Raw genomic sequence first — 12,663 nt, 5'->3', positions numbered from 1 at the left:
TCCTTACTATATTTCGGTAATGTCTACAAATTGATTAGTTTGATTGTTCTACTGCGAATACATGAGTAATGTAGTCTGGTTTAAACGCTGATGTATTCGTTAATTACCCTTTGTTCTTGACTCGCGAGTAACGTTTAGAAATGTTTGAATTTGTATAGTAATTAAATGAAATATAAATGCTAGTTGTTTCCCGTGTCATTTAATAGGAAGCCTTAATTTCATATCTTTTAAGTATTTTTTTAAAGTGTTTTTATTGAAATGACACACCTGGTTGCGATTGTGAACAAAAAACTTTTATCAAAATCGGTTCAATGAATTACACACCATCCTTGAAAAGATTTACAGTGTTGTAAGTGAATAGATATGACATATTATACTCCGCCATTGGGGTGCAAGGACGTGACGTGGAATAAAGAAATTGACTGGAATGAGAAAGTATGTACCATAAGGGGCTCATATGAATCTTCAGAAGCAAAAATTAGCTTTTGATACTTTTTAAGGCTCTAAAAATTCCCGTATGCTATTTTGATCGAATCATTATCTATAATGTGTATTCTGTTCATACTATAATCTGATTCTGATATTATTTTTTGTTGTAGACTTGCATTAGATTTTATAAAGCGACTTGTTTTCAACCGACTTCCAAAAGGAGGAGGTTATCAATTCGTCTGTATTTTTTTTTTTTTTTTTTTTTTTTTTTTTTATGTTTGTTACCTCATAACTTTTCACTGGGTGGACCGATTTTGATAATTTTTTTTTTGTTTGAAAGGTAGTGCTTCCCGTGGGGTCCCATTTTTTTTATTTTTTTTTCCGATGATGGTATCCATGTGAAAACGACATAAGTCTTAAATTTGCATTATGTATATGCGCGACAAATAGGTGAATAACTGAAAATCACGTTAACCAATTTTGATAATTCTTTTTTTATTATAAAATATATACTTCAAGGGTAATTTGGTGAAAATTTGGTAAGGTTCTGAGCACAGGATCCATGACAAAGTAACGGAACGGAAGGGAACGGAACAATTCTGAGGAGCACGTTAGCGATACTCGGTCGAATCTTTTATTTATAGGTTATTTGGATATTTGAGTCACCTTCCGTAATGTGGTTATGTTTATGTAATTATCATAGTCGAATATTATAATCAACTAGCTACCCACCCCGGCTTCGCACGGGTGCAATACTGATACTAAATATACTACAGAATTTGTTTATATACGACATCACATCGCAAACTTCTAAAATTATCAGTGTTTCTTTACTATATTGTTCATGTTTTATATACACAAACCTTCCCCTTGAATCACACTATCTTTTAAAAAAAACCGCATCAAAATCCGTTGCGTAGATTTAAAGATATAGGGAATGAGAAAGCGACTTTGTTTTATACTATGTAGTGATGGAGCTCCTATACGGCTAGCAGTTAGGGTGCGATATGGGGCAGAATTTCTTACTATCTTTAATCAAATTTTGTGTATGTGATGTGATGTCATATGATGTACGAAATATAGTTGGTCTTTTTCAAAGTTTTTTTGCTGAGTTCGATTACAGCTCTTTCGAGGGATCCTTGTAGTTTACGCCGCGTGACGTATTAAATCCGCATTTTCGAAAGTCTATTTTTGCTTTATTCGCAAGTTTCCTTTGAAATTGTCCTCGAAGTAGTTTCTGACTCATATAAACGGAACGTTTAATCTATCCATATTAAAAAAAAATTAGTTAGTCAACATTAGCTTCACTTAAAATCAAAAAATAAATAAAATTTTAACAAAAAGAAAAACCGACTTCAAACAAAACACTATTTTAAAACAAATGAATATGCACGAAAAAGTAATAAAAATAATTGCGTATTCAACATATTTTTTAGAGTCTTCCTAAGTTAAATGAAATGAAAAATATTAGACTACTTAAAAGTCGATTAACGATTATATCATGTAGTTATAATTATTGTTATATTTGGAGTCGGTGTCAGCCAATAAAACCCTACAGTATATCTATAAAAAAAACAATACGAGAATACTTTGACAAATATGTTTTTTACAAATTACCTTTTACACAATAATATACTGGATCAATCAAGGGGCTCGTATCGCTTCTTTCTTTTGATTGTTGGGGCAAGGGCACCGTCGCTGACACCGGCTCCAAATATACCAATAACTATAACTACATGATATAATCGTTAATCGACTTTTAAGTAGTCTAATATTTTTCATTTCATTTAACTTAGGAAGACTCTAAAAAATATGTTGAATACGCAATTATTTTTATTACTTTTTCGTGCATATTCATTTGTTTTAAAATAGTGTTTTGTTTGAAGTCGGTTTTTCTTTTTGTTAAAATTTTATTTATTAATATTAAGGTTTTTGGCGTAATACTCCAAGGCGGCAATAATAGTAAATGTTTTCGTTCTCCAGACAGCTATTAATATTCTCAGCTGACGCATGTTTTCGGATTTATTTATCATTTTCAACCGACTTCAAAAAGGAGGAGGTTATCAATTCGTCTGTATTTTTTTTTTTTTTTATGTTTGTTACCTCATAACTTTTTACTGGGTGGACCGATTTTGATAATTTTTTTTTTGTTTGAAAGGTAGTGCTTCCCGTGGGGTCCCATTTTTTTTTTATTTTTTTCCGATGATGGTATCCGTATGAAAACGACATAAGTCTTAAATTTGCCTTATGTATATGCGCGACAAATAGGTGAATAACTCCAAATTGGTTGGCACAATTTTGATTATTCTTTTTTTATTAAAAAGGATATACTTTAAGCGTAGTTTGGTGAAAATTTGGTAAGGTTCTGAGCACAGGATCCATGACAAATTGAGGGAACGGGAGGGAACGGAACAATTCTGAGGAGCACGTTAGCAATACTCGGTCGAATCTTTTATTTATGGGTTACTTGGATATTTGAATCACCTTCCGGAACGTGGTTATGTTCATGTAATTGTCATAATCAAATATTATAATCAACTAGCGACCCGCCCCGACTTCTCACGGATGCAATACTGATACTAAATATACTAAAGAATTTGTTTATTTACGACATCACATTGCAAACTTCTAAAATTGTCAGTGTTTCTTTACTATATTGTTCATTTATCATATACACAAACCTTCCCCTTGAATTACACTATCTATTAAAAACCGCATCAAAATCCGTTGCGTAGTTTTAAAGATATAGGGACAGAGAAAGCGACTTTGTTTTATACTATGTATTGACGGAACTCCTAAACGGCTTATAGATAGGGTGCGATTTGGGGGCAGAATTTCTTTCTGTCTTTAATCAAATTTTGTGTATATGATGTGATGTCATATGATGTACGACATAGCATACGAATAGCTCTTTTGCAAAGTTTTTTTACTGAGGTCGATTACAGCTCGTTCGAGGGTGGTACCTTGTAGTTTATGCCGCATGGCGTAATAAAGCCGCATTTTCGAAAGTCTATTTTTGCTTTATTCGAAAGTTTCTTTTGAAATTGTCCCTGAGGTAGTTTCTGATTCATATAAACGGCATGCTTAATCTATCCATATTAAGAAAAAAATGTTAGTCTACATCAGCTTCACTTAAAATCAAAAAATAAATAAAATTTTAACAAAAAGAAAAACCGACTTCAAACAAAACACTATTTTAAAACAAATTAAAATGCACTAAAAAGTAATAAAAATAATTGCATATTTAACATATTTTTGAGAGTCCTCCTAGGTAAAATGAAATGAAAATATTAGACTACTTAAAAGTCGATTTACGATTACATAATGTAGTTATAATTATTGCTATATTTGGAGTCGGTTTCCACAGGAAGAGACAGAACATATAATTATTGAATCAAATTTTACGGGAGGATGGTGTGGACTATCAAATTGAGATGAGTATAGTAGTATTATTAATATGGTTTAATTTATAAATATTCATCATCACATAAATATTACAATTATTTTCTTACTTTTTAAAATGAACATATTAAAAAATTGGCATTATCTCAAAAAAAATTGGTCCATGTCCACAGACTGTAAAAAATCTTGTAACTAATAGTTTAATTTAACCCATGTTTTATGATACTATTACGTGCTTGGAAAGACTCGTGATTTTATCGACTTTTAAGTCTGTACTTAAAAATCGATTATAATTAATGGAAGAATTACAGAAATCAAGTGACTAAGATTTAAATATAAATAATCCACGACTATAAATGTGAAAATGAAGCATAATAATGCAATTTTGTATGTGGTAATTTCAAGTCAATACTACTTGACGTTACTCATAATAACACCGACGAAGTTAATTGCTTAAAACATACCGAACGTGAAAATTATTTTTTTTATTATATTTCAATTGCTTAGTCTCCGTAATAATTTTAAAGGTTATGTAAAATTTTATTAATATTTTGATCAACTTATTTTAATTCACATGGAATTTGATTTTTTTTAATAAATTGCTCGATTTAATGTAACACACTTTTTAACAACTTGCTGATCTTTGACTTTATCTCTCCTGATATAACGTTTATTGTTGATCCTTTTATCAACCGACTTCCAAAAGGAGGAGGTTATCAATTCGTCTGTATTTTTTTTTTTTTTTATGTTTGTTACCTCATAACTTTTCACTGGGTGGACCGATTTTGATAATTTTGTTTTTGTTTGAAAGGTAGTGCTTCCCGTGGGGTCCCATTTTTTTATTTTTTTTTTCCGATGATGGTATCCATGTGAAAACGACATAAGTCTTAAATTTGCCTTATGTATATGCGCGACAAATAGGTGAATAACTCCAAATTGGTTGGCACAATTTTGATTATTCTTTTTTTATTATAAAATATATACTTCAAGGGTAATTTGGTGAAAGTTTGGTAAGGTTCTGAGCACAGGATCCATGACAAAGTAACGGAACGGAAGGGAACGGAACAATTCTGAGGAGCACGTTAGCGATACTCGGTCGAATCTTTTATTTATAGGTTATTTGGATATTTGAGTCACCTTCCGTAATGTGGTTATGTTTATGTAATTATCATAGTCGAATATTATAATCAACTACCTACCCACCCCGGCTTCGCACGGGTGCAATACTGATACTAAATATACTACAGAATTTGTTTATATACGACATCACATCGCAAACTTCTAAAATTATCAGTGTTTCTTTACTATATTGTTCATGTATTATATACACAAACCTTCCCCTTGAATCACACTATCTTTTAAAAAAAACCGCATCAAAATCCGTTGCGTAGATTTAAAGATATAGGGACAGAGAAAGCGACTTTGTTTTATACTATGTAGTGATGGAACTCCTATACGGCTCGCAGTTAGGGTGCGATATGGGGCAGAATTTCTTACTATCTTTAATCAAATTTTGTGTATGTGATGTGATGTCATATGATGTACGAAATATAGTTGATCTTTTTCAAAGTTTTTTTGCTGAGTTCGATTACAGCTCTTTCGAGGGATCCTTGTAGTTTACGCCGCGTGACGTATTAAATCCGCATTTCTATAAGAAAAACCGACTTCAAACAAAACACTATTTTAAAACAAATGAATATGCACGAAAAATTAAGAAAAATAATTGCGTATTCAACATATTTTTTAGAGTCTTCCTAAGTTAAATGAAATGAAAAATATTAGACTACTTAAAAGTCGATTAACGATTATATCATGTAGTTATAATTATTGTTATATTTAGAGTCGGTGTCAGCCACGGTGCCCTTGCCCCAACAATCAAAAGAAAAAGCGATACGAGCCCCTTGATTGATACTATAACCAGCTCAGGAGTATGAAAAATAATTGTACCAAGTTTCGTTAAAATCCGTCGAGTAGTTTTTTTTTTCTATAACGGTTATATGGACAGACAGACAGACAGACAAAAATTTTACTGATTGCATTTTTGCCATCAGTATCGACCCCTGATCACCCCCTTATAGTTATTTTGTAAAAATATTTCATGTACAGAATTGACTTCCCTGCAGATTTGTTATAAGTATAGAAGAAGATGTTCATAAATAAATGCTATAATATAATATTTAGAAATGTTGTGTACTGGTCTGAAAGGCGAGTAAGCCAGTGCAACTACAGGCAAAAGGGGCATAACATCTCAGTTACCTAAATTATGTATAAAATAGTAAAATTTCTTATGTCAATGGACTGTGTTGACCACGACCCCTCAGTTGACATATTGGTCCGTCCGTCTACTGATGCCATGAAAAGCAAGTCACGTGAAAAATCAACGCCGAACCGAAAACTGGTTAAAAATGTATAGTTTATTTTGTGTGTATGATTGATTTGACATTTACGTTTAATGATACAAACGTGCCTGAAAATAGGCAACAATTCCTATTTATTTTTATTCCTACTTATTTTGTTACATTGAAAAGCTTATGATTTTGTTTTTACGTATTAAATACAACTGATTGTAATCCTTATTAATTACTGAAAATAATAAGTTACAAATCATTTAAACAAACTTCTTCTTGGTTAAGTAAGTACCTTTATCAACAGGATAAATTAACGTAACTCGCCTAACTGAAATTTTAAATTACTTTATACTAACTAATAATTAAATTATTCCTTTGAAATAATTTAATGTAAATTAGGTAAATACTAATTAGCATAAATTTGATGTACCTTTGCGAGTGAACCATTCACAGTAGAATCCTTAAAAGAAACTATTATTTTGTATTGTCACTAATATATTAATATGAAATAAAGATTAAGTGTGATACGAATCAATTAGAAGAAACTCTATTGAGAAGTTAAGAAGCAGTGAGCGAACGAACGGACAATTGTTGTATACCTTTTGGTCGTCATTACGTATTAAGGAGATCTCTATCTATAATACCAAAGCTCGTGTAAGTGTGAATTTGAGACTGCTAAACTTTGGCTATATTGGATCTAAGGAAATACCGCTCACGAACTCAAGAGACTTAGAAGGAGAAAATCGCAATCTACATTAGAATTTATCGGTCCGGGAAGAATCCGACCGGACTCGGAACGCAACTTTGTTCTTATTGAACAAAGCCAACCACCAACCATTTTCAAAACGAAGATATACTTCGTTTTGAAAATGGTTGGTTCTAGTTTTAAACTCAAGCTACATAGATAAGACAGGAGGAAACACTTCGTACAACATGCGCAGTATAAGTTTAACGCCATCAAATTGTTTTTCGAGGCGCTCGCACATGACTGTTATGACCAATGTAACCGGCTTTTGTTTCTTAACAATAATCGTGTCTCATTTCTAACTGGCAAATCGGGTCAATTAAGATATCTTATTGTACATTGTAACAATAGTCCAGTATTCATTGGTCTCGTAGGAAGACGTTCATATAAACATTGTTTTCGGGTGGATTAGATAGGTAACTTTTTTTCACCATCTGAATATCGTACTGATGCTATGAGCGGAGAACATCACGGTCGTAGCCTCTGTGGTCCACACCATAGACGGCTATCACAAGGATTTATTGGTATTCGGTTATCAACTAGATCATCGGTTCAAGCGCCCTCGTATTTGTTTGAAATCGTAATAAAATAACGACTCGTGAATAATGTTGACGAATACGATTTCTTCAGAACTAATCAAGCCCAAATATTTATACAGTAAGACAACAATAATACAATTGCATATTCATTGATATATTTCATTATAATTATTATCGCCGAATGATATTTACAGAAAATGATATCACAGTTGTTTGTTAACACTTCTATAAATAGATTGCAGCATCGACAATGAAGAAGAAAAACAAAACGTTCTGTATTCCCGATTGTGTTCTCGATACATTCTGTTGAAATAAAACTGTAAAGACTTTTGTTTATCAGAGGACTGTGTACTGTTTGTTTCAAGTATCGTGTCGACATTTGCACTTAATTGTTTCTATTGACATATTTACGCCTTTATAAATCTAGTACACGACTTATTATTTTTTATCAATACGTTAGTCTTTTTATAAATAACTAGCGGCCGCTCCCGGCTTCACTCGGGTTGACATAATTTTTTTTTAATATCTTAATCTTTTATTTATATTTTTTTTCCGAGATTTTTAAAAATTGTCGTTCTATTAAGACTTATTTACCCAAAAACTTTAATAAATGATATACCTAAACCTTACTTATGAATTCCTCTGTCTGTTGTTGAAAATTTGTTCAGTAGTTTTGGAGTTTCACGCGAACATACAGACAGGCAGACGCTGGGGATTGCGGGACTTTGTTTTATCATGTAGTGATATATACATTTAATCATATATGTTATGTATTTAGTTGAAGAGCCGTTCTCTCGTCGTGAACTATATATTTTGTGATAGGGTTTTCTGCAAATCTCAAATCACTTTTTTTATGACATAGGTGGCAAACGTGCAGGAGGCTCACCTGATGGAATGTGACTACCACCGCCCAAGGACAGACGCAACAACAGGGGGCTTGTAGGTGCGTGGCCGGCCTTTAAGGAAGGAGTACGCTCTTTTCTTGGAGGTTCCTATGTCGTATCGGTTCGGAAAAACCTAAGAAATCGCGCTGCTGTGGATTTTAAGACATCAAGGTGGTGCGGGTGAAACTTCGAATTTTGACGAGATGTCCGAAGGTGAAATTCAGCAGCCGGGATTAATCCGAACAATTCCTCGGAACATTCCGCGTGAAAAATTCGATAGAAGATGCACTTATCACATATTCTACCGTCAAATAGGTTAGTATTGTTTATGAGTGAGCCAGTGTAACAATAGGCACAAGAGATGTAACATTTTAGTTCCTAGGCTCGGTAGCACATTAGCGATTTCAGTGTGTGTGTGTGCGTTTTCAGCGTTTCATGTGTTTATGGCAAGTGACCTCCTATCATCAAGTAGCCCGTCTGACTATCAATGTTATAAAATAAAATATAATTATGTAATATTATTGTAGTCACTGTTGACTGTGAATAAACTGAACTTTGGCGACATCAAAATAAATCCCATTCGAGTTTTCGTGAAAGTACATCGTTCCTCCTTAGAAGGATCTTTGTTTCGTTGTTTGTTGATAATGTATAAGATGCTTAAACACTGGTAACTTTTGACATTAATTGGCTATTATTTCTGTTATTTGTTCACTTATCAGACGTAAAACAAAAACAAAATTGGAGCTTTGGGAACTTTTTTTTATGTACTTAGAAGTAACAACGTATTTCATTGACGTCTTTGTTCATATGATAACAGGATCCTTTAGTAATTGTACCAGCTTCAAATAAACTACGTCTGTCTCCTCATTTTTACTGGGTTAAGGACTCTTTTTGAAAACAATATACGGAGCCCATTCTACACGTGGCAGATGTTCATCAAACACATGGAGGTTACTTCATGATGATTCCCTTTACAGCCAAGTTTGGGGTTTGTATTTACAGACGATTATTAAGTCTCTGAAAATGCATTGGTCCTTGCCCAGGTTTTACTAAAACGTCTATTGCCATCTCTCAACGCCTAATGGATCCCCTTAAGTTAGTATATCATTCGTATGCTTATCCAGTTTATGTGAAGCTTGTAGCCTCTAGTAAGCCGTAGTAGACATTTTAATCTATGTTTCGAAATCAAATTATTGTTCAATATATATCTATAAACTACTAGATAAGCGTTATAAAATAAATATACCGACTTAATGTTTTCTTACTAAGCGCACTTCTCATTTCTACATTCATAATTCACAGTTGCATCCGAGCGAAGCCGGGCAGGTCATTAGTAAATTAATATAATTACTTCTTAAACGTACTTTAGTATTTTCAAGGGTCTATTCTTGATGAATTTATTTATTGCTTGTCTGTGTGTAATACAGGGAGTATTATTTTTTATGGCTGAAATATGTTTATCAGGAGCCAGATACGATGACTGTGTGATGGAGAGTATGACGCTGCAGTATCGTGAGAGATTGCTCCGTACTTTTGTATTTTGTTTCGATATAAATTTGCTTTGAAGTACGGCGAGTCATAAATCAGTCGCAAAGATGAATATGAGAACCAAAATAATTAATTGTTAAAAAAAACGTTTTTTGAAAAAGTATTATGTAAGATCTCTTTTCGTTATAAAAATATATATGTATCGTTATCAGATTAGGATGAAGATTCTAGAACTAGATTGTGTAATTCTTAGTTATTATATATTAACCGTATCATTTTTTTTGGTAAATATATATTTTTTGTATTAAAATAAGAATGAATAAGAATATGCAGAATATAAGGAATAAATAAGTTAGTCAATTATATCATATTTGTACATATTTAATTAAAAAAATATAAACAGACAAAAATAACAATTAATGCTTAGAATTGGTGTGCAGTGACTTATGCTTGCTGCTTTTCCCATCGTGAATAGCTTGCTGTATCGCTCCTAGAATCGCCGCTCCCTGGAACAACTTCCCCTAAAAACAATGATAAATGAATAATAGTAGTAGGTATTGTAAACACTAAAATGCATGTTCTATGGACAAAAGCCTTAAAAACAGTTGGAGTTTATAACGAGGAAAGCGGGTCAGTGGATAAAATTGTGACAAATATTCTTTGTGATACATGCACATTTCCTTATGATGTTTTCTTTTAATCAAACCTAGGCTCGAACCCGATTCACGTTTCCAAACCACTGTGCTATCACGGCTCGTTTAAGTACAAAGTTTAAAGCATGCTTATTTTCTATACGCACCAGACCATCACTTATTTTCTTTCTCCATGGCTTAGGGGTTGAAGTAGTCGGTGGAACATTACCCACAATTTCATTTCCCATAATTTGAGTACATAACGTAATGATAACAAAGAGTAATATAATCTTCATACTGTCCGAGTCTTGCAGTTAGAGGAAAATGAATTCCTTTAAGAGTGTAATGAGGCTTTTATATGAACGGCGATAGGTCGCGGGGAAAAACTTTCCGTTCGCTATCTTTTCTTGAGGGATGCGCTTTTGCAACGAGTTCGTACGACAAAGAACCCTGCGTCACTAGCTCGTATGCATGATTGAAAATAGGTTCATAGATTCAATTCAAATCGTGATATAAACATAAATAAGATTAAAGTTATTAATTTCGGGATATTTCCGTTAATTTCGGTGGAGCTCGATATTTCGACATTATCTACGAATGTCTTGTTCACGAGACAAAAAAGACACAAAAACCATGATAAATATCCAGAAACTAATAACTTTAATAATACAAATAACCATGTTAATTTAAAATCTTATATAAATAAGGTTATTCAAAAGGTATCAAGGAAATGTGCGTTTAACAATAAAACAAGTAACTCACTGTATATATATGTTTATGAATATTTAGTATGTAATGTATATTTTAATTAATACTCTACAAGTTTGTGCGAAATAAATTATGCGAATTAATTACTTTGAAATTAAAGCTGTCTGTATTGTTTTTGTACTTTTACAGAGAAACCAACGAACCGATTTTACGAATGAAAAACTTTAAGGTTTTTTTTTATCCTCTCTTAGGGGACAAATGGATATTTACATACTATTATACGATAAAAAATTAAAAAGGTTAGTATATGAGGGATGAAATGTATAATATGGTGTTGCCATACTTTTTCAAAATCCAAATATTAATATTTAGGCTCTCCCAATAAGTCTAATAAGTTAAATAAATGAAATTTAATAAAAATCAGTAATTACATTGATAAGTATTTAAGTAGATATCTAAAAAGATGACGCGGTTTTAACTTTCGGATCAATTATACTCTATAAATTGGGTGGGTGGTCAATAGTATGATGTTTCATTGTTTTTTAAGATATCAATGTGATCGCCTTATTTTAATAATGTACCATAATTCAATGTTTTTATCTGCAGTACGGCTATTTTCATAAAATGGTCTAATCTATAAAATATTTTTGTGCCAGGTAAACCTGTGGATTAATCTAGTCTATTATATGTGATACTTAACCAATATAATGACATGAATACGCTGTTGATTTAAAGTTAAGTTAATAAAAGAGATACATAAATCCTACAGTAGAATCTCGAGAATCGAAAAATAGACCTTACGATTCTTGAATTATTGTAGTGTTTTATTAATCCCTTTGACTGCTTTGTTGGTCTAGTTGCTTTGATAATGTCAAAGATCCCGCGGTCGTTTTTGGTGAATTCGTAATATTTATTCATTTTCATTGTGTGGACTTTCGGTATGTTCTTTTCCCATTGCACAATAAGCGCTACGAGTACTGTACGTTTCGGTTGTCTACTGAAAAATAGAATCTGCATGACAGAATCCGTCCTCTGGGATTTGAAATTGCTTTTCATACGATTCCATTGAAATATCGGTCAGGTGACCTGATTAAAAAAGACCAAAACTAGGATTAAAAAGGACTTGCTTTTCGAGCTGGCCTTTGTGCCTACTTTTATTAAGATGATTTGTTTTCAAAGCTTTTTAGTCATTATCATTACAGAGTAATCTCTACTATTCTTATGACGTGAATGACCCTATCAAGGATAGCCTTGCAACCTTCCAATAAATTCCTGGATGTGTCATTGCTAGCCTCAATACAAGTTTTTTAGATGATTTCTCCATTTCACATTTTTACTCTGATCGAGGATTCATCCAAGTTAATTTTGAAGTAGAAGAAGACAAAATTAAAAAAAAAAAAAACGAGACCAGTCGCCTTTAAGGTTAGTTCGATGGTTGATCCTGCATTTTGCAATTCAACCTTTTCTTTGCAAGTCCTTTTATTTCTG

General features: G+C 32.5%; 1 long non-coding RNA gene across 1 annotated transcript; it reads right to left on the bottom strand.

The window, feature by feature from the left end:
* Window positions 1-10,297: 10,297 nt before the first annotated feature.
* Window positions 10,298-10,772, bottom strand: LOC124543960. The gene is made up of 2 exons (XR_006967507.1): window positions 10,635-10,772; window positions 10,298-10,356 (listed from the first exon to the last, which is right to left on the bottom strand). It is a non-coding gene; the product is annotated as an uncharacterized LOC124543960 (long non-coding RNA).
* Between the last annotated feature and the right edge of the window lie 1,891 nt (window positions 10,773-12,663).

This window comes from Vanessa cardui, chromosome 3 (genome assembly GCF_905220365.1).
Source record: "Vanessa cardui chromosome 3, ilVanCard2.1, whole genome shotgun sequence".
Lineage (NCBI taxonomy): Eukaryota > Metazoa > Arthropoda > Insecta > Lepidoptera > Nymphalidae > Vanessa > Vanessa cardui.
This window is presented reverse-complemented; position numbering and strand designations above follow the sequence as displayed.